Source organism: Corvus brachyrhynchos, unplaced genomic scaffold (assembly GCF_000691975.1).
Source record: "Corvus brachyrhynchos isolate BGI_N302 unplaced genomic scaffold, ASM69197v1 scaffold101, whole genome shotgun sequence".
Classification (NCBI taxonomy): domain Eukaryota; kingdom Metazoa; phylum Chordata; class Aves; order Passeriformes; family Corvidae; genus Corvus; species Corvus brachyrhynchos.
Genome location: NW_008237239.1, coordinates 4,592,544 through 4,612,062, shown reverse-complemented (window position 1 = coordinate 4,612,062; position 19,519 = coordinate 4,592,544). Strand labels below are relative to the sequence as shown.

Below are 19,519 nucleotides of genomic sequence, written 5' to 3'. Positions count from 1 at the left end.
CTCTCGCATCCTGCATGGACGTAAGGAGAGACACGAGCACCTGGAGGTTAATTCCCGATGAAGAAAAAAGATATTGAAGCAATAAAGTTTAGAAGGATCCTGAACTACAATTTCTATAAGATATTTAAAAAGACCTGTCCTGGGAGGATTTTCATTATTGGTCTTTGCGCAAAATGAACTGCCATTCTTGGATTTTTTACAGTTCGTGATTGGACATGGACTGTCCAAAAAAAGCACTAAATTCAAATTTTTTTTCCCCTCAGATTTTCTTTTCTCCTTCAGCTCAGAACTTTTATTTTTTTTGCCTTCAGGGACATGCTGAACTTCCCATTCCCCCCTTTCCGCCCAAATCCCTTATTCCTTGTTTTCTACAGTGTTTTTGTTGGTTTTGGGGGAAAGGGGGATTGAAGAGGGAGGGACCTTTTCTTTGGAGCTGGACACACAGACTTTTTCTCCTAGTTCGGTTATTAAGAGTTGTGAAAAATCCCTTCAGCCCACAGCATCTCCCAGTCTCCTGATTTAGCAGACCCTGGGGGTCCTGGGTGCCTTCGCCGCCTCCCAGGCCGGCACTGCCCTGTGCCCTGCAGGGAGGATGCCCAGCCCTGCCAGCATCCCCACTCGTGTCTCACCGAGCTCCCTGTGACAAGGTACACCCTCTGCCTGTGTGTCACCAGAGGCCTGGGATGTGAGTGGCGCAGGATAGACATCTCCTTTCCACTTTTTGGACTGTGTACAAAGCTTGAAACCTAGCACAGGTATTTCTGAAATCTATTCCTTAAATATCTTAAATGAAGAGAGGAAAATAAATTTGGCTTTGACCTGGTATTTTTTCATCCGTGGATGTGTTTTTCACAGTGCTTTCCCAGTGTTGCTCTGAACTTCGTTTCATAAATACCTACATCAAAAAACCCCACAGATACCTCTGGGTACATTTATAATATTTCTCTATTCTTTGATTCCTTAATGTGAAATAAACGGAATCAACAATTTAGGTTTACCTATCTATGCTTAAAAAATAATGAAATAGGACAGCTTATGGCTTTTCTCCTCTGGATGGCAGTAACTCCTGCTTAAACAGTCATGACCTGTGACTGCAATATCCTGCAGCAAGGGATTTCCTTTCCTTTGTCAGTGTGCTATCCAAAAGAAACATTTAATTTCATTCCTTCTATGTTTTTTCAAATCTAAATTTGAAAGCTAAGTAAGCTTTCAAAGAAGGAATCTGTTTAATGTAAAAATCTACTTGCACAGGTCCTATGTATAAAACCAGAACAGGAATCAGAAGAAAGGAATTGGTGCTGTGCATTAATATTTACTTGTATCCAACTACCTGTTTCATAAAATTTGCCCAATGATGTTGAGAAAATCAAATTCCTTGACATTAAACAATGAAGCAATACCAAAGATACAGAAATGTCCTGTCCTGAGAGTGTACCAGAACATCTGCCACTTTAAAATAGTCTCAGTGTAACAGCACGTCTGGATTTCTTGACTGTTCATTACAACGTGAAATTTGGCAAGACAGAAAATACATCTAGTAAAGGTGATTTCCAAACACCCACTGTGCATTTATGTAAGTTAAACAAGAGGTATGAGCAGGAATTAAGCCCTTCTCCCTTCACATCTGAGCAAGTAACACTTTTTCAGTAACAGAGCTGGACTTACATGTAGGACTCACGTCTCCTCACCAGCCAGGACTAACTCTATTGCCTTGTTTTACTGCTGGTGCAAATGAGGCAGTTCAGAGCAGCAACTTTCAAAGATTAGTGCCTGCATTTATACAAGCGAATCTGCACTTCCTACTGATTCTGGCCAGCTGAGGTCTGTCTTTCAGAGCCAGAGCAACCAGCCTGATTTCTGGGGTGCTGTGAGGGCAATGCTCCCCCCCAGCTCTTGGCTCAGCAGCAGCATATGGAACTTCTGTTTCCTTATATATATATTATTCTATCAGACAAGAAGTTACTGATTTTAGTTGTGCATTCAGTTCCTGGTCTATAGACTGAGATGGCCAATGGGCCTGTGGTTTTTAGTAAAGGTGTTTTTCTACCAGGAGATTAGTGCTACCAATTCATTTGAAACCTTATTGTTTTCAAATGGAGAAAAACCCCTTGGCTCCTAGAATTAAGGAAAACGTTTCTGCCCACATATTTTTCAGTAGAAAAAACCAAAGGTGGCATGTTTACGCTAATTTCTCCAGAATCAAGACACTGTTTATATTTTCCCTCTAAATTGATAATGCTCAGGAAAACAACTTACTTAGACAGCCCTATTTCTACAACTATTGTCCTGATCTTGAACAGCACAGTAAGGTGCTGCCCATTTTCTTGTCCTGCCTACATCTGACTGAAGGAAGCAAAACAGTTCTGCAGTACACAAGCCAATCCCATAAATGGTCCTACCCAAGCATCGGAAGCCCTCTGTGGTGACAGAAACATCAGTCCAGCACTGGAAACTAAGTGCTTTGGGAAGACATGGTGTCTCCTGAGTTTCTTCAACAGACAGGGAAGCAAATTTTGTTACTGCTCTTCTGGAAAAAGGGTGGCACCTACCTGGTGACATGAATCCAGCTCCACAGTGCAGAGGGAAATGGAATCACAGACATACTGTTTGTCTGCATACATTCCATACATGTGTTCGGACAGCTTTGTGCAGGTAATTTTCTTGAGCGGTGTAACAGAGATGCTCAAGAAGTTTACAAGACTGAAGGTATAAGTGGGAGATAAACTTCAAATTACTCCAAGCTACTGTTCTGGCCTCTTTTTTTGGAATGTAAGGAAACCTGAAAAATAATAAAGTGGACGCAGCTTGAAAGTTGATTTTACAATTTGCTGCAAAGCTGAACTTTCAGCCTTTCAAAAGACAAGTAAAAGTAGATAAATTGTATTGCACTGGTTTTACTGCAAGTCCACACCTTTGAGATCCCCTGATTTGCTGAAAAATTTTCTCTGAAGACTTCATTAAGTTCTGGCCCTGACACCAATTTGTCAGCAAAAGATTAGGCATGTTGAGAAGCCAACCCAAGAGGTTCCTCCTTAGCACATTTGTGAAGGCCTGTTGCTGCTCATGCTGACTTCCAAGCTCAAGGGTAAAAGAAACAGAAACAAGAGGGACACTCCCCACCCACCAAACAAGTAGAGAGAAAATACGTGGCTGGTGGCATGCAGTTCTTTTCTGTCCTGTTAAACACTGCTCTCTCCCACTGCAGTGCCTGAGTTTGCCTCTCTTCACCATGGTAGTAGGACAGGCATTGTAAAAAATATTCAAATGGATTAAATGGTCAGCTGCAGATTTATTCTTACTGTGTAATTTTCTAAGTATAAGCTTTGTCCACAATTTGGGAGGAATGCTTCTGCCATGCAGCAGTGGCCTACCAAATACCTCTCTCTGCCCTGTGAGCAATTTGAGCAGCATTCTGCATGGTCTCTTTTCTGAAAAAGATGTAATTCATAAACCTCCCCCTTTCCCTTAGCTCCAAAAATGTCTGTACCAGTTTCCTAGATGGTGATATGTACACATGGCATAGTAGAAATACAGACAAAAAACACATGCAGCACTGCATATGTTTCAAAAAACCCTATTCTTCGTCTCCCTGATATATCAAAATGGAGTCTGATGGAAAACCAAGATGCTTTCCTGTGTGCTGCTGGGGCTCACTATGACAGCTGAGGTCAGGAGAGGAGAAGGCATGCAAGAACATTTCTGGCTGAGTTCCAAAATACAGAGATTTCAAGTTTATTGTGAGGACAGAAGAGCACTGTGCACTTGTATTTCTAGCTGTTGGCATTCCAACTATACCCAGCTAGTCAGAAGGATTGGTTATAGCTAGAGCTCAGTTTGAAAGGCGATTTCAAACAGATTAAAAATTCCTATTCATTACAAGCTTCTAAATTAAGTGAAACTCACTGAAAGATTGGTTTCTTTCTGAATCGTGAATAATTCTTTATACTGTGATCAGAGTATAAGGTTATTTTGGACTCTTCATTTAGAAACATATGTATGGGATTTATGCTAGCACTCCTAATGTCCAGAATTACAGAACTACTGTAGGTACAAAAATGCTGTTAGTGAGGATCTTCTTGTTATTTTTCTAAGTCCGTGAGAGACTTTTCTCTCTCACAGAAGAGGTAGCAGGGAATGCAAACAACCAAGCCACCTGCAACCTTGGAAAGTCTTGTTTATGGTATAGTAGAAAATATTTTGATAATGGATGTTTTAGGATTTTGGCCAATCACCCCCAAGGGGTGGCTGGTCCTTTGTCCAATTAGACTATGAAGAAAAAAGTCTATAAAAGAGTTTGTAAAATAATTAAATAAATCAATCTTGCTGCACAATTCCTGCCTGCTGGATCTTCTTCTCCTGCTCCTCCCTATAGCTGCGGGACACGGTGATATACCGTAGGAACCAGGCCTGCGGTAATAAACTACCAACACTTTGTCAAGAAAAACACTCACTCTGGACTTTTTAAAAATAAAAAAAATTTAAAAATCTGTTTGGGACAGCATCCCTGTCTCAGACTTGAGACATCTTGCAACTGTAAGAGCACAAATGTAAATGCAAGATGACCTGCACTGTGTGCAAGGAATGTGAAGTTTTTCTAAATGCCTATTTCCCTGAACTAATTAGCACGTGCAGCCTTACAACAAGGCTTTTTTGCTTTCTCATGCAAATGCAGTAGCAGGAGTGGACCTTACAGCACAGCCCTGGAAATGAGAGCAGGGTTGCCCTTTTGGGTCCCTTCTAGAACTTGCTTTCTGTATGTGCTGCATGAAGCTCCTGCAGTGTTACACAAATGGACAGCACAAATAAACTCCAGCATAGTTACCTCTGCTTTCAGGTTTGATTTACCTGAGCAAGGTCTCCTTGGCTTGTCTTTCCGTGTAGCATCAACTGCTGCTTCGACCTGCAGGAAACCAAAGGGAGAAAGTTTTCTGCGTGGGATATATACACTTGTTTTCAAAAGAACTGTTGTATAAAACCCCCTATGCTTTCTGTGTTGCTGGAGTTGCCTGAGGCAGCTCTGTCATTGTTGATAATACATTAAGCACAATACATCAGCATGCCACAGAAAAAGACTTCCCATGATCAGCTATGCCCTTTGTAGAGCAGTAAGCAAGAATGACTAAGGTATAAAAGGGCATATTGTGGTGAAGCTTTTATGTGAGTGGGGACAGCAAGGGCAGAGAAGACATAAAACTAATGTCTTCTGCAAGCCATGAAAAAATTAGCAAGAAGTATAAATGGGAAATCAAAGACAAGTAGAGCAGTCACACATCCAAAAAATCATGTGAACAACAGAGCTGTCTGAGTGATCCAGAAGCAAGAATCCTGTTTTCATGTGATGGCCCAACTGGCTGCAGAGATGGGGTTAGTTTGGCATCCATGGGCTCCCTCCTGCTGAGACTGCTGAATCAGAAGAGTTTACTGCAGAACAATCTGAGCAATACCTTGAATCTTGAACCCCAGTTTTGCACAATTAAACCACAGCAGTTCAATAGTCAGGGACTGTAAGTGAAAAGAAAGGACAAAGTAAATTTGCAGGAAGATGATGCCCTGTGACAGATGACCAAGTTATCTTTAAGCTGATGTATAAACTGGTTTCTTTGCAAATCAGCAGAATGCAATGCCCAGCTGCTATAGCCTCCCCAAGTGTAGTGTGCATCTCACTTTCTACTTGATCTCCTCTGCCCTGTCCCCTGCTGTACTGTGAACCTTCTTAAGGTTACAAAGGATCTTCCAAGTTACAAAATTGTCCCGGTAAAATCGATACAATAGTGATACTTTTTGATGAAGATATTTGTAAGCCCAAATATTCCACAGTTCATGCTTGTTCCAGTCAACTTTTCACAACTGAGATAGATGTATTTGATAAAACAAAAAACCAAACAACCCTCCTCTCCCTCCCCACCCCCCAAAAAAAAGAATCAGGCCAATAATTATTCTATTAGCAGCAGACTGGTGGTTCAATAAATCAAAGACATGAGGATACAAACATGTGCATGGGCAAATATGCCCAGAGTCTTTCAATTTATAAAGTTTGCACTGGCAGTTGTTAAAATCTATATAACTAGATTTTGGAAGGCTTTGTAGAACTTCTTGCACACAGGAAAGCTTCACTTATTTGAGGGTAATCAGCACATCACCTCGTCCTTTTCACATCGTTCACATCCTTACAAAATGACTTATCCCAGTATCACTCCAGTCAAATTTTAAAAGTGTGCAATTGCTCAGATCTTCAGTACAGCAGTATCCCCTCGATGATCCCTCCATCTCAGAAGGGTGCACATAACGGGGTATTTTGAATTGCACCCCGATGGCCAAGGCTTTGAAAAAACATTTGAAAGGCCAAAAAGTGCCAAGGTGTATAGAGTGTGCCAGGGTGTTAGCTGAGGGGGTGCCACCCCTTTGCTTCAGTAATCACTCAATTTAAGGGTGTAGGGGCTGATAGGGCAACCCAGTGCCATCCGTCAAATCCTTCCTGAAAGGTATCTGAGAGCTAATCTGCAGTTTACACAACAGCTGCAAAAAGGAGCAGCGATGCTTAATCATGGATCAGCAGGCCACTAATATATCTAGCAAACACTTTTCTTAGATTTTTCTCCAAGATTAAAGGCTTTCCTTTGATCATCTTTCTTGGCAATATAGAGAAAAGAATGTAATTTTTGTTAAAGAATGTCTTTTATTAAAGAAATACTCCCTTTTGACTGATGTAAGCTCTTTACTGCATAAGGAATTGAAGGAAATGACATGATTTGCTTAATAATAATTAACATGGGAGTTTTTTATAAAAATTAAGGAATTTAATTTGTTTTCATATTCTTAAATAGCATTAATCAAAATTATGTGGTGGCTAAATAAAATACTCCTCCTTCTCCTCTTCTTTGAATGTTGTCCCCTATTGAAAGCTTGGGAAGAGAAAATTGCAGTTCAACGTTATGCCAAAGACTTGTCCCCACTTCAATTCTGATGGCCTGTTTTCCTCTGTCTCTGCCCTGAATGAGATGGTTCACTGCAGGGAGCACCTGAGAGGCCTTCAAAGGAGTGCAGGGCTGGAGAACAGCAGCTCAAAGCACTCTGCCTTGCTCACGTCAACGAACAGCTTCGAGGGAAAACACTCCCTGACATGGCATTTCCTTTGCTGCATCCTCGGCCACTGTGTGATGGGCAGGAATAGCAGGAGATGACAGTGATGATTTCAAGCTTTAAAACCCAGCTCTGTGGGGCCAGCTTCCAACAGGTGAGTGCAATGAAGAAAGAATGAGGCTTTTTTCATATTGATAAATCCAGCTGAATTGTGAGCGTTCCTGGAAGCGTGCAAGACTCTGATAAGAGATTTATCAAGCATGTATTACATCAACTGGCTGCTGTGCTGGCCCCCTGATCAGCTGCTTTTCCTAGCAACAGTACCCAGACAATAAGCTCACATCTATTGAGGGAGCACTTCACTGTCAGGGGAGATGCTGTTACAGTAATTCATGCTTGGGACCAGGTGTAAAGAAGGACAACCAGACTCCAGGTTTATGTACACAAAGATGCTGGGAGAACTGAGGATCTTTTAAAGACCCTCTTCAGCTCAAGCTTCAGTTCTGCCCATCTGAGAGTCCCTCCATCTTCATAAGCAGCTCTTTGGGGAGTCAACAGAAATAACTGTTAACAATTGAACACCAACTTGTGAGAAATGTAATTTCCAGATGTGTTTTTAGTACAACATGTAATTAAGTTTTAACAAGGTTTATTCATCTCTATAAGGACTCTGCAGAAAAGCTTTAGTGGGAATGTAGAGGACAGAACTCCTGATCTAGAAAAGAAAAAAAGGCCCATGAATATATTTTCTTTTGTTACAATGAGACCGAGTTTGCAATTTCTTGGATTAAACTGGGACAGACTTTGAGAGTCTGTCTCTCAAAGATCTAAGAATTCTGAGAGACCTCAAGCATTCATATATTCATCACTGGCAATATTAAAATCCTGGCTAAGAATATTCTTTGTCTTGTACCCATATGAATAAGGACTAATTCCACTTAGGAAATACAAAATCTTGATTTAAAGGGAATTAATTTTGATCCTTGAAAGTCGTAGGAGAATATGTCTCACATTGAAAATAAAAGCCAGTCTGCCCATGGAACAGTAACATTTGCTGCTATCCATAGCTGTGCACCTCCTCTGAAAGAGGTATGATGGCTTTTCCTGAAGCTATTCTGGGATAATTGTATCATTATCCTTTATAAATTCACATATATTTTTATAAGCAAAGCAAGGGTCCCAATGGTGCCATTAGAAATAATCCTTTAAGAGACTTCCAAAGATATGTCTTGTTTAACTTCAACAGAGAGTTAACTAAACACTCTACAGAAATTTTATTTTTCGTTAAAAGTAACAATAGATCCCTGTAAGTGTAAGTAAGTCGTACACAATCAAATGTGCTGGCATAAAAGTAGTCATGCTCTCACTCCTATAAAAAGTAAATAAATGGTGCCAATAAAGACATGCCAACACGTGAGAATAAATCTTTTGTTTTAAAGCACATTTAATCAAAGAACATTTTACAAACTTTTAATTTCATTAAGACTCAGGTCTTGACTGTTTGGGACTCTTTCTCAGTGACTAAATCACCAGAAGACTATTTGGGGTGAATTCTGCATTTTCATGTACAGATGCCACAAAATATTGCAAAAGCCTAGTTTACTTGAAAGTGCATCTTATTCTTACTGAGTTGTCACAGAAAGAGAATAGAAGTAAATTTGTCCTAATCTGTCATTTCCTTGCAACACTATCCACTGCAGCTAGCACAAGGGAAGATTTGTTTTTCCAAGTCCAAGTGCACAGTATTAGGATCTAACCAAATGATGCTTATCAGGAATGGACTTACACTTCCCACGTAATAAAAATTACTTGTATCAAAGTATCAGAAAAAGTTTGTACCGTGTAATACCTGGATGGATTTAGCAAATCATCTGAAGGAGGATTATTAATAGAAAAAAAGTGAATGTATTGCTTTTAGTAGAGACTTCATTACCTCACAAACTAAGCAACAGTTGTTTCAGAAAATCAAACAAACCCCATAGCTGATTCCTCCAATTTTTTGCCATCTGCATCTCTTTAAAATAGTCACATAAAAATGACATCTTTGCAAAGTTGTGGGGTTTTTTTTAACAGAAAAATGTAATTCTCATGCAGTATTCTGTGAACAAAAACTTCAACACTTCTAAGAAATTAAAAAAGAAAGTGGTGAGCACATAAGGTTCTTGATACATCTGTTAGGAAGCAGAAAAAAAATCACAGAACCCCAGAAATGTGGGGAGTGGAACAAGAAAATTGGATGAAAGGGCTGTATCCCAAGGACAGGTGTATGATGACTATGAGTCACAAGAACTTACTCCCGAATAAACTCAGAGTGCCTTATAATGAATGACATAATAAGGATAGGCTATACCTTTCTAGTAAAATATTTCAGAAAGCTCCACTGAACTTTTTGCTCCTGAAATACTTTTTTTTCAGTTTCCTTAGGCAAAGAGAATGGTCTAAGCTAATGTATTTCACTACCACTGAGATAGAGTGTAACATGTTGCTCAGCCTGCAGTGCATTAAGGGTATCTGGTATCCAACTGATAAAAAAGCAACTCTTATTTCTCAGAGAATAGAACCCCATGGCTCAATTGTGAGAGTCCAGATTAAAAGCTTTACAGTACACATAACCATTATAGTACTGTCTTACCTGGAGTCTGCATCTTCCTCCATGGCTTCAGTGATAGTATTTCTGTCTATGGTATTAATTTCTACCGGTTGGAGCTGTGGACATTTCTTGTTGCACTGTTTAGCAAAGACAGATCTTAGATATTTTAGAAAACAGTAATATATGGTTGCTTCATAAGTGATATGCTGATTTATTAATCTAACTTTTGAAGGGTGTCTGTGTCTAATAGTTTCTATTTTAACATGTGGAGCTATAAAAAGATTTACTGGGGCTCTGGAGCCTTTATTTTCTACCTGGCTATTCTTTGCATTGCTCAGATCTGATCATGTATTGTTATATGTTTATCCACCTTGTGAACTTCTCCAAAATAATCTAACCCAGTAGGTTTTGACCTTTTTTCAATTTACGAGCCTCTAAATGTTTTTGAGTAAGATTGTGAACCCTCTCTGCACTCTGAATTTGAGATAATGGGTAATAGCATTGCTTTCCTTCGTTACTTGTCAGGAGTTGCCTGGAAATGGTCCCTTTGCCGTGGTTACAGGCCAGAGGTTCAAAACTATGTGTAATTTTATGGCCAAAGTCACAACTAGAGTAATTTGGCATAATTCTTCTGATTTCAAAGGAAAAATCCTTTGATAGCAGCAGTTAGAATAATGGCTAGTCTATTGTACATTAGTTGAGGAACTTCCTCTGGCTTTAGTCTTCCTCTTAAATTTCATTGTGGATAAGATTGAGCTCCACTTCAATGTAATTGTATCTCCTTTGGGAAATACTCCTTACTTACTACCCAGACTAGAACACATCAAAGAGCCCAAAAGGAATCTTAAAAAAATTTTACATGGGCAATCTCATCAGAAAATTTCTAAAATTTCATTTTATATTTAGTGTCAGATGTATCCTAGATATCTAGTTTTTAAGGTGGCTCTTCACTCCGAGATTACCTTTTAGCTCAGTGGCACAGTATAACACATGCACAACTCTGATATAAATTACACAGTTAATAACATAAATTTTGCTTGGCTTCTCTGATCAAGTAGTTCTACTGCTAAACTCTTGAGAGATATTTTGAATAGAGTTATTCTGATTTACACCAGTTGATCATATGCCCAATTTTCCCATGCTTGAGGCTCTTCAGGAGTGAATGCAAAGGAAATAATGTTCCTGTTTCTTATGAAAAAGAAAAGCACAAATAGTTAGGTAGGATTTAAGAAAAGTAACAATTAGGTCTGAAATGTTAATAACTAGATATCTTTTCTGAAGATAGTTAGAAGTATTTACATTTAAAAGACAAGAAAATTTCTGAAAAATTAGAGAAAAATGGAAAATTGTCTTTTATGCTGTTACTGTGTAGCTCACTTTGCAGCTCCATCACATGACAATGAATAAGTAAAGAAAACTATTATTATGCCAACTGCTCCAGGACAAAAGGGTATTACATATCTCATACAAAAGGGGATTTCTTTAAAAAGCACAGCACATTCAGTGTTTAGGGTTTGCAGTTGAAATTCATGGCCTTGCTTGCCAATATTATCATGCAGCTGGGTATTATGCTATTGCTTTACTCTGAGGGGAGAAAAAAATCACAAGAAACATATTCAAATGGGTTCCTATTGAACAGTTGTATTCTCTTATGTGGCAATATCAGTTTTAATGATTTTAGCATCTCTTCTCTAGTGCAAAGGTCACCATAAAGACTACCACAGAGAATTTGATTGCAAACAGAAAATGCCAAAAAGGTGCTTCTTTTGATTTAAAAAAATTATCACTAGAAAAGAGTATTAGGCATTATTTTAGCGCTGAGAACCTATGGCATTAACAATAATTTTTCTCTTATTTAACAGCCATGAGACAGAAGTCCATCTTTCTGTAGAGAAGGCTTCTGACAGAATCTCTTGTATTTGTTCTGTAAAACAAGGTTTTATTTATAAAATTTTAATTCAAATTCATTTATTATCTTTCCAGAAAGTCTTTCCTGTTTAAGCTGACCCAAAACATTCCTGATGAATAAAAGATTAAATGTAGTCTCAGAAATTTTCATCTCTTCATGACATTACTAGTGAAGCACTAATTTGGATGAGTAAATTACATCTGTCTTTATAGGATGGGTGTTTCCTGCACCTTCTATGTGCAACCTTAGTCGTGTGATTATTGTGAACTAGCTTATTAAGCATCAATACTTTTTCTAAAATTCTTTCAAGTGAATGTTTTGTAGAAAATAATAACAAGTAACAAAGTGCAAGTCAAACAGTTGCAGAGGAACAGCTTAAACTTTTTCATTTGCATATGTCACATTTATTTTCTGGTTCTTAGATACATCCATCTCTGGGTATCTCCAGCTATGTTTTCAAGTCCTGAAATGTTTTCTGATTTTTCTTCTGTTTTTCCATGAGTTGCCTGAGCACTGTCATCATAAAGTGCTGAAAGATATGTACTCTGAGTGATGTTATGTACTAAAAACAAAGGAATGGCACAAAATGAACAGTTTTGTGGCATAGGAAAAAAAAAAAAGCTATGAAATTGTTGCTTGGCAGGAATTCGTACAGAAGCCAGTCTGAGACACTGAGCACACTATGGTATCCAAACACTAAATTCATACTAACCCTGGGTGTACAACAGAGTTAACAAAACAGAAAAGGTCTTTGAAAAGTTCTATAGCAGTGAGCATATAATTTGAACATACCCTCATTTCCTTTACATTAATCAAAAGTACAACAGATGCCACAGAATACTGCCCCAATCTCACTTGCTTATAAATAACTCTTCTCTATTGTGCTTCCATTCTTATTCCAAATGTTTAATTATTTTGTCTTGTTAGGTATCAGGTATGTTAGGAAAAGTAGTGGTGACAGAATCCCAAATGGTGTACTTAGATGTGTGCCAGTATCAGCATTGAGATAGATGCTATTTGCACACCATTTTAGTCCTAATTTGGGTATAATCAGTTATTTAAATTTACTATACATGCTTAAGCATTCTGATATTCGCTCTTCTATTGTTTTCCCTATTACTAGTTACTAAAAAATACAGTTCCAAACTTATGTGTCAAATATACATCAAGAATAGATACATCCATTTTGTGGTCACCAATGTGCATGGTACTTATGCTCTCTCCATCACTGCAACCTGGTTGACTGAGATTCCAGATTTCAGAAACTAAAAAGGGATCATCAGTACAGACCTGTACTTCTCAAAATACTCTGTGCAGCACCAGGGCCCAATGCCATAGCCCTTTTGAAAGAGACAGACAGATTATCCCCATTTTATTGAAAGGAAGCTTTGCTCACAGGTGGCTGAAGAAGTTCAAGGTGCGAGGCAGATCTTTGCACTGCCACAGCTGCTGTAGCACAATCTGGAAAGTTTGCACTGCTACAATGATTTTGATGATGGAAAATTTTTCTTTGCTTGTAAGACTGCTAGAAGATAAGCCATCCTGACAGTTTTGTTTATTGGCTTTAGTGGAATGTAAAAATTATATATCTGTCCATAATGGCTCAGAATCCATCTGGGGAAATACTGGTTTGCCAAGATTCATGTTACTCTACTTTCAGTCTGCCATTCAGAGGATTAGGAGAGCAGGAATATTGTCCAAGAGGGGAACTGGTTTGGAAGCTATGTTTTCATTCAGAGGGGATTTCTTCTGACACACTGAAATCTCTTTTCTTTCACTGAAGAAAAAGTCTTAAACTTCAAAATTTAAAATAACAAAAGTGTATCCTAAACATTTGAGTTAAAGTAACCAAAAGGATTAATTCCATTGTTCAAACAGTGTTATGCTTTGTGAAAGTGCATAATTTGTGGTGCCCTGATATAATTTGTAGCTGTAACAGTCTCACAAAATTAACTTTCCTTTTGGATTCACATAAACATTTCTTTACTTTAATGCTGTTATTTTTTAAAAAGCAGTAACATGGGAAAGTAAGGCTTGACTTTGTACTAGTGGCACTAAGACAAGTGGTACCACTGACCACATTGTACAAGTGGCACTTTTAGCAGCTCAGAGAGAACGTCTACAGGAGCAGAATCACCTGTGTTCTCTTCATAGGTTACTGAGACATCTCCAAAATATTTACCAATCACTTTCAGGATTAATATCTTGGATTAATATCTTCCTCCTTGTGCTCAATATTCACGGTTCATTTTACTCAGTTATTGTCCCATCCACATTTCATGAAGGAGGGAAAGAATAGATGTACTGTGCTTCCTCTGCCATGTGCACCATTTTGTATGGGACGGGCTTTGGAACACATGACATTGGGAATGCTGTGTAGAACATCCCATGAGACTGGCTGGATAGTGCCCCTGTACAACCTTGCATAAGTACTAGTTTGTTCATGCTGCCATTTAAATAGGATTTGTTTTTTTCTGCATAGAAACATTTTGTATTTTTTTTTAATTCTCCGTTTTTCTGGAATAATCAAAATAACAATACAAGATTAAGAAAATGCATTAAATGAGACACACTAGTTGCTGGCTGTGATTAATTAGTAGGATCACCCACACACATAGCTTCAATTGCTAGTAATTTACTTGCATGAATTCAGTAGAAGCAGACAAATTTCAAAATACCTCAATCACTATTATTTTAATTGACAGATGAATTTGTCTGTTGTAATTGCTCCAAAAAACTTAACATTTCTTAAACTGGTAAGAGACAAAGTAGGATCCTGTTACTTAGATTGGTAAGGAACCTGAAGCCTAACCAAAAACCTTTAGTCAATGCACAAAATAGCCTTCCTTGCCTACATTTTGCTTTCAGCCTCCCAAAAGAGTTGCTCTCATTTACTTGTCTGTAGCAAGGGAGAGGATTTATTGCTTTGTTTTCAAGCATTCTTCAGTTCCAATGACAGGAAGCCATTCAAGCCCTATGTCAGAGTCTTGACCATTTGGGGAACTATAATGTGATGACTTCCTAGGGAATTAAGTCACATGGGCTTAATAGCATTAGGGGTTCTGGTTATCCCTGGTAGAAACTAAGGAGTGAGCTTCTCACGCTACACTGGAAGACTTCTGCCTAATGCAGCCTCATGCTCTTGCAGCTCCCCTCAAAATAGATCTGCCAGACATATTTTTGCCTCAAAATACAATTCAAAAATTTTTTTTCAAGTCTTCTGGGCTGTCTTACTGAAAATTTTTGTGTATTCTCTGTTAATTGTCCTAATTTCTGCTGAAAGAAGAACAGTGTTTGCAATTACAGTATCACAACTTAACATTGACCACAAACTTTAAACCAGGGCACATAAGTGAACATAGTTTATTCTTTGCTTAAACCATCAGCATGGCTTTTGAACATAGTTTTAAAATAGCATTATCTAAAAAAATAACATTGTTATTAATCACTTCTTACAAGACCTTTAGAGGTTCTCCCTTTTCCTGTTCATAAATCCTTAGTATTTGCATTAAATTTTTTCTCAGACAGGAAACAGTAACAATTGATTTACATGGACAAAATCAGCTTTTCTCAGTTTTCAGTCCAGCTTCCTCTGAGATCTCATTGACCTCCAAAGTTCAGCTTCTTCCATGAAAGTTGTTTTTGGAATTAATAGCCTTCAACATCAAATCATCAAGTGCTATAGACATTACCAGTGCTGTAAGTAAAGCTTCAGCCTTTCCACATAAACTCTTATTTTCAGAGGTTTATAGTTTGGCTACAAAAATAGTTTTATGCTGAAACTTATTTTAAAAAGCTCAGTCTGGAAGCGATTTCAGTTTCTGAAAAATCTGCACAACTCTGTGGGTGTTTTCAGTCTGAAATTCTGACCAAGACTATGCCTTGCTATCTACATCCCATTGGTGCCTGACTTTCTAAAAGCGCAGATCCACTCCTGACAAATTTTAGAAAGACAATCTAAAAGGGTGTTTTAAAAATGATTATCTCATATGTTAAAGATTTTCAAATTGGATCTAGTCCGTGCTTCTTCGGAAGATAGTTTAATCACCTGAGCACTACAGTATTTTTCAGAAGATTTTAGCCAGCCTGAGACGTGAGTCCAACTGCTCTGCAGTGATGGAGGGCTCTCAAGGTTTCTCTGAGTGTCTGCATGCAGAGTAATGGAGGAGCCTGCTGGTCCTGCAGCAGTGGGAAATGCTGATGGATTGGGGGATGAAAACCTTGTAGAAAGGAGGCTCAAGAAAACCTGAATTGGGGAGTTTGGGTAGACTGTCACCTCCTGCCTTTTCAGGAGACATGGGAGTGCTCTGGTGGCTGGGGCTGAGTGCTAGGAGCCACAGGTGAGGGAGAGGAGGAGGAAGGCACCTTTCCAGCATCCTGAAACAAAATCTTCAACATAACTAGAGATACTTAGATCAAAACCAACAGAACTTACTTACATGCTGGTTTACACAATTGCCTTCAGAAGGGATTTGGAGGCACCATCTGGAGGGAAAGATGACAGAGAGATGCCATGGAGTTTCCAGTTTCCTTCGTAGATAATTCCCATAAAGGGATGACTTGGTCCTGAGTCACTGCTACTGGAGATGGGAATACAAACACAACACAACAGCAAACATGTTCAAGTCCACAGGCTGCAAATGTTATTGCTTCAAAGCAAAATGTTCTCTTCTGAGATGGTGACCCAGTGCAATACACTGCTTCCCATGACTACTCATTCTTCCCACAACAGAAATTTGAACAAGCCATAGGCAATATCCTGCCCCCAACTGCCCCCAAACTGGTCACCAAAACTAAAAATGTCCATCAGTCCTTCCACATAATTCTACAGCACAATTTCCTATGCCTGTGTCCAGCAGCAGGAAGACTATTTCATTTAATCAATATAAATAGTATCTTATACTTGCCATATGAAGGAAAAGACCAAGACGCCCTCTAGGTTATCCCTTGTTTCAGACATGTCACTCCTACAATCCAGACAGATCACCCTTATATTCATCCTGTGTTTTCAAATGGAAATGTATTGGTGCCCAAAAACAGCAAAGCAACATCCTCTGAAAAATGTGGCACTGGTAACTATACAGAATTGACAGTGCAGCATCTGAGTAGGAAATACCAACCTTCAGATCTTTGGGAGTGCTCCATTTGAAGCTGATCCAGAAATCTTTTTTTTGGGAACAGCTCATTATAACTAGGAAAATTCAGTCCAAACTCTGAAACTTCTTTTGAAGGCATAATGGCAGGGGAACCTCACAGACAGGACTAGAAGGAAGATAAAGAGGTCGCTTTACAGATGTCTGAAGAAGCACTTTCCAAATGTAAGGAATGGTGTGGGATAAAGCTTCAAACTGAGTGACTGAAAATCTAAGAAGTCAATGAAGGAGGCTGGCATCATGGGCTAATCAGTGAAAGAAGTGATTTCTTCATCCTGCATGAGAGATGATAGGTAGGATGAGGTGCAGGCTTTGAAGGTGAAGACAAGCTGCTTATATCTGATAGAAAAAGAGTGTTACATTTGACAGCCAAAGTGATGGGCTAGGCAAATGATCTCTGCAGTGCTATGATGTATAGAATCATGCTGCAAAATCGCATTTCTCAAAAGCAGAGGAATGGCTATTGAAATAATCAAGAGAGCTTGGTGATTACGTACATATCTATTAATTCTTGCACAGTAATAATCGCTAAGTTCTATAACTCATTTCCACAGTAAGTTCTATAACTCACTTCCACAAGACAATTATTTTTAATGATTTTTTTTTTAAACTTACACTAAGCATGTTGCATGGGAAGGTGGGAATTTTATTGGATATTTCTAATAATAGTGTTTTGTGTCAGCACTTTCATTGTAGTGTTCCTTTAAAATTTCTAGTTTTATAAAAGAAAAAATGACATACTAGAAAATCCTTTTTACATGTAACTCTTCTTGGTTTTGGCTAAATCTTTTTATTGAAACACAGCACCTGAGGTCATTCAGTGCTCATATGCACAGCAATTACATAATGTCTTAGCTGGTGGTCTCAGTTTATGCCTCTCTGGGCTCTGGTAGCCAAAGAGAGGTTATCCATTACAACTTGGAGATGACTCTGGAAAGTCAGCATGCGGGATGACACAGACATCAAGTTGCTAAATGTACCATACCTCTGAAACATAAAGGTTTAACAGCACTTCTCCACTTTGTTTGGCAGTGTTACATTAGAGTGGTTCTTTCCGTAATACATAATAAATTAATTTTATTCCCTATTGTAGCATATCCTTCATTTCCCCCATGCAGAGACTGGTGCATACACATTTTTCCAGGGCAAGGATTTTCCTATTAATAGACAACTTGGCTCCACACACAGAGATGAACGAACAAGGTTTGGAGTGCCTAATTTAAGGGACCATATGTCATAAGCTATAGTATCCTGTTAGGTGGGAATAAAATAAAGAAAGATTGAGAAGAAAAATAGCTTCCTACCATTAGTTGACCTCTCAGACTGAAATTTTCAAAGATGTTTATTTAGGTGTGCTGAGAACTATTTACTTATCCTGTGCATCATGTGAAGTTATGCATATTTCTAATGTATTCTTGATGGGGGTGCTGTCTCAGAAAAAGAACTTCTGAGTGTTACCACAAGACAAAAATAACAAAGTGATCCTGATTTATTTTTTTTTTCCTGGAACTGCCTTCAAAGTGTGGCCAGCTTCACATTTTTGTGCTTTGACTTTCCAGCTTGTGAAAACTGGAATACAGTTGTTTACTGTTTATTTAGTATCCTGTGATTGTAGGATACTGCAAATTTTCCTTTGCTAATGTAAAATACACTGGTGGATGAATGTCTTTTTTTATTAGCAAATTATATTAATTACTATTATTGTTTAACCAGTGCACGTCAGCTGCACAGTTCAAAGAAATGTGCTCTTTCAGACTCTTAGGGTGGTTATATAATCAGCATTCCTCACAAATATTTGAATAATTAGAGCTAGCAATCATATTTTCCTGGCAAGTTGTCCACTTTTGGGTGCAAACAGAGTCAGAGAACTAGAAAATCTAAAAATCAGCATTTCCATTTACTTCCTCCTGCTCATCCCATACATTTCTACTGTGTTTTTTCCTTCTCTGCTTTGTTTTTCTCTAAATATCTCTTGCAAAGTAACATTGCCAGATCATTTCACTCAGGTAAGGGAATGGGTAAGACCATGACCAGCTGATGGGAATACCTGTTGCACTTCTATTTTTAGGATGTGCCATTCCATACTTCCAGTAGAGTTCCAATTTCCATTTCCCTTATGATCCAAATTGACAGTCACAAGTTTGTGTTTATATGAAAAACAGAAAAGGAAGACATTCGCTAGCTAACGCAACTCACAATTTAATTGTTTTCTTCTTACACTCCTCGTGACCAAATGCAGCAGAATAAAAGATTTGCTCTGTCAAATGAAAGGGATAAATGTTTGGAGAGAAAATTATTTGGACTGAAGAGGAATTTTGTGGGCATATTTTAACCAGTGATTATTTGGCTGCCTTATGAATCTGTAGTACTGAATATTGCCTGCATTCAGATACTCAAAAAGCAGAAATCAATAAAACGTAACAAATAAAAGCCATGTACAGGGAGAAAAATATCGTTACAATCACTTATTCACATTTGCAAATACTACAGACACTTCTCACCTTTCTTGTCTTCTTAATTTAGTTGGCAACACGGAGTCAAAGGTGATGTCTGGAGTTAAGAGCCCAACAGCTCTGGGAATAGGGAATAAGACTGATTTTAATCAACAGCAAAGCGCTATGATGTGGCACAGTGCCCTAGAGAAAACATTCCATTGCCCCAATCCTAAAAACCCTTTGGTGCTTTATGCCTGTGGGAGGTGTCCATGAGGACCAAACCCATCTCTAATGGGAAGAAGAAAATTTGAAACATTGCCTTTGATTGCAAATAGAAAATTTGAAACATTGC

General features: G+C 38.5%; 1 long non-coding RNA gene across 1 annotated transcript in view; it reads right to left on the bottom strand.

The window, feature by feature from the left end:
- The window catches only part of LOC108445562, a 26,085-nt gene extending 6,778 nt beyond the window's left edge, over nt 1-19,307 (bottom strand). The window contains exons 1-7 of the long non-coding RNA XR_001860461.1: nt 19,234-19,307; nt 16,700-17,007; nt 16,019-16,159; nt 9,713-9,807; nt 5,445-5,502; nt 4,846-4,900; nt 2,550-2,779 (exon numbers count right to left, since the gene is read on the bottom strand). This is a non-coding gene — a long non-coding RNA (uncharacterized LOC108445562). The remainder of the gene's footprint in view (nt 1-2,549; nt 2,780-4,845; nt 4,901-5,444; nt 5,503-9,712; nt 9,808-16,018; nt 16,160-16,699; nt 17,008-19,233) is intronic.
- Nucleotides 19,308-19,519: the final 212 nt, after the last annotated feature.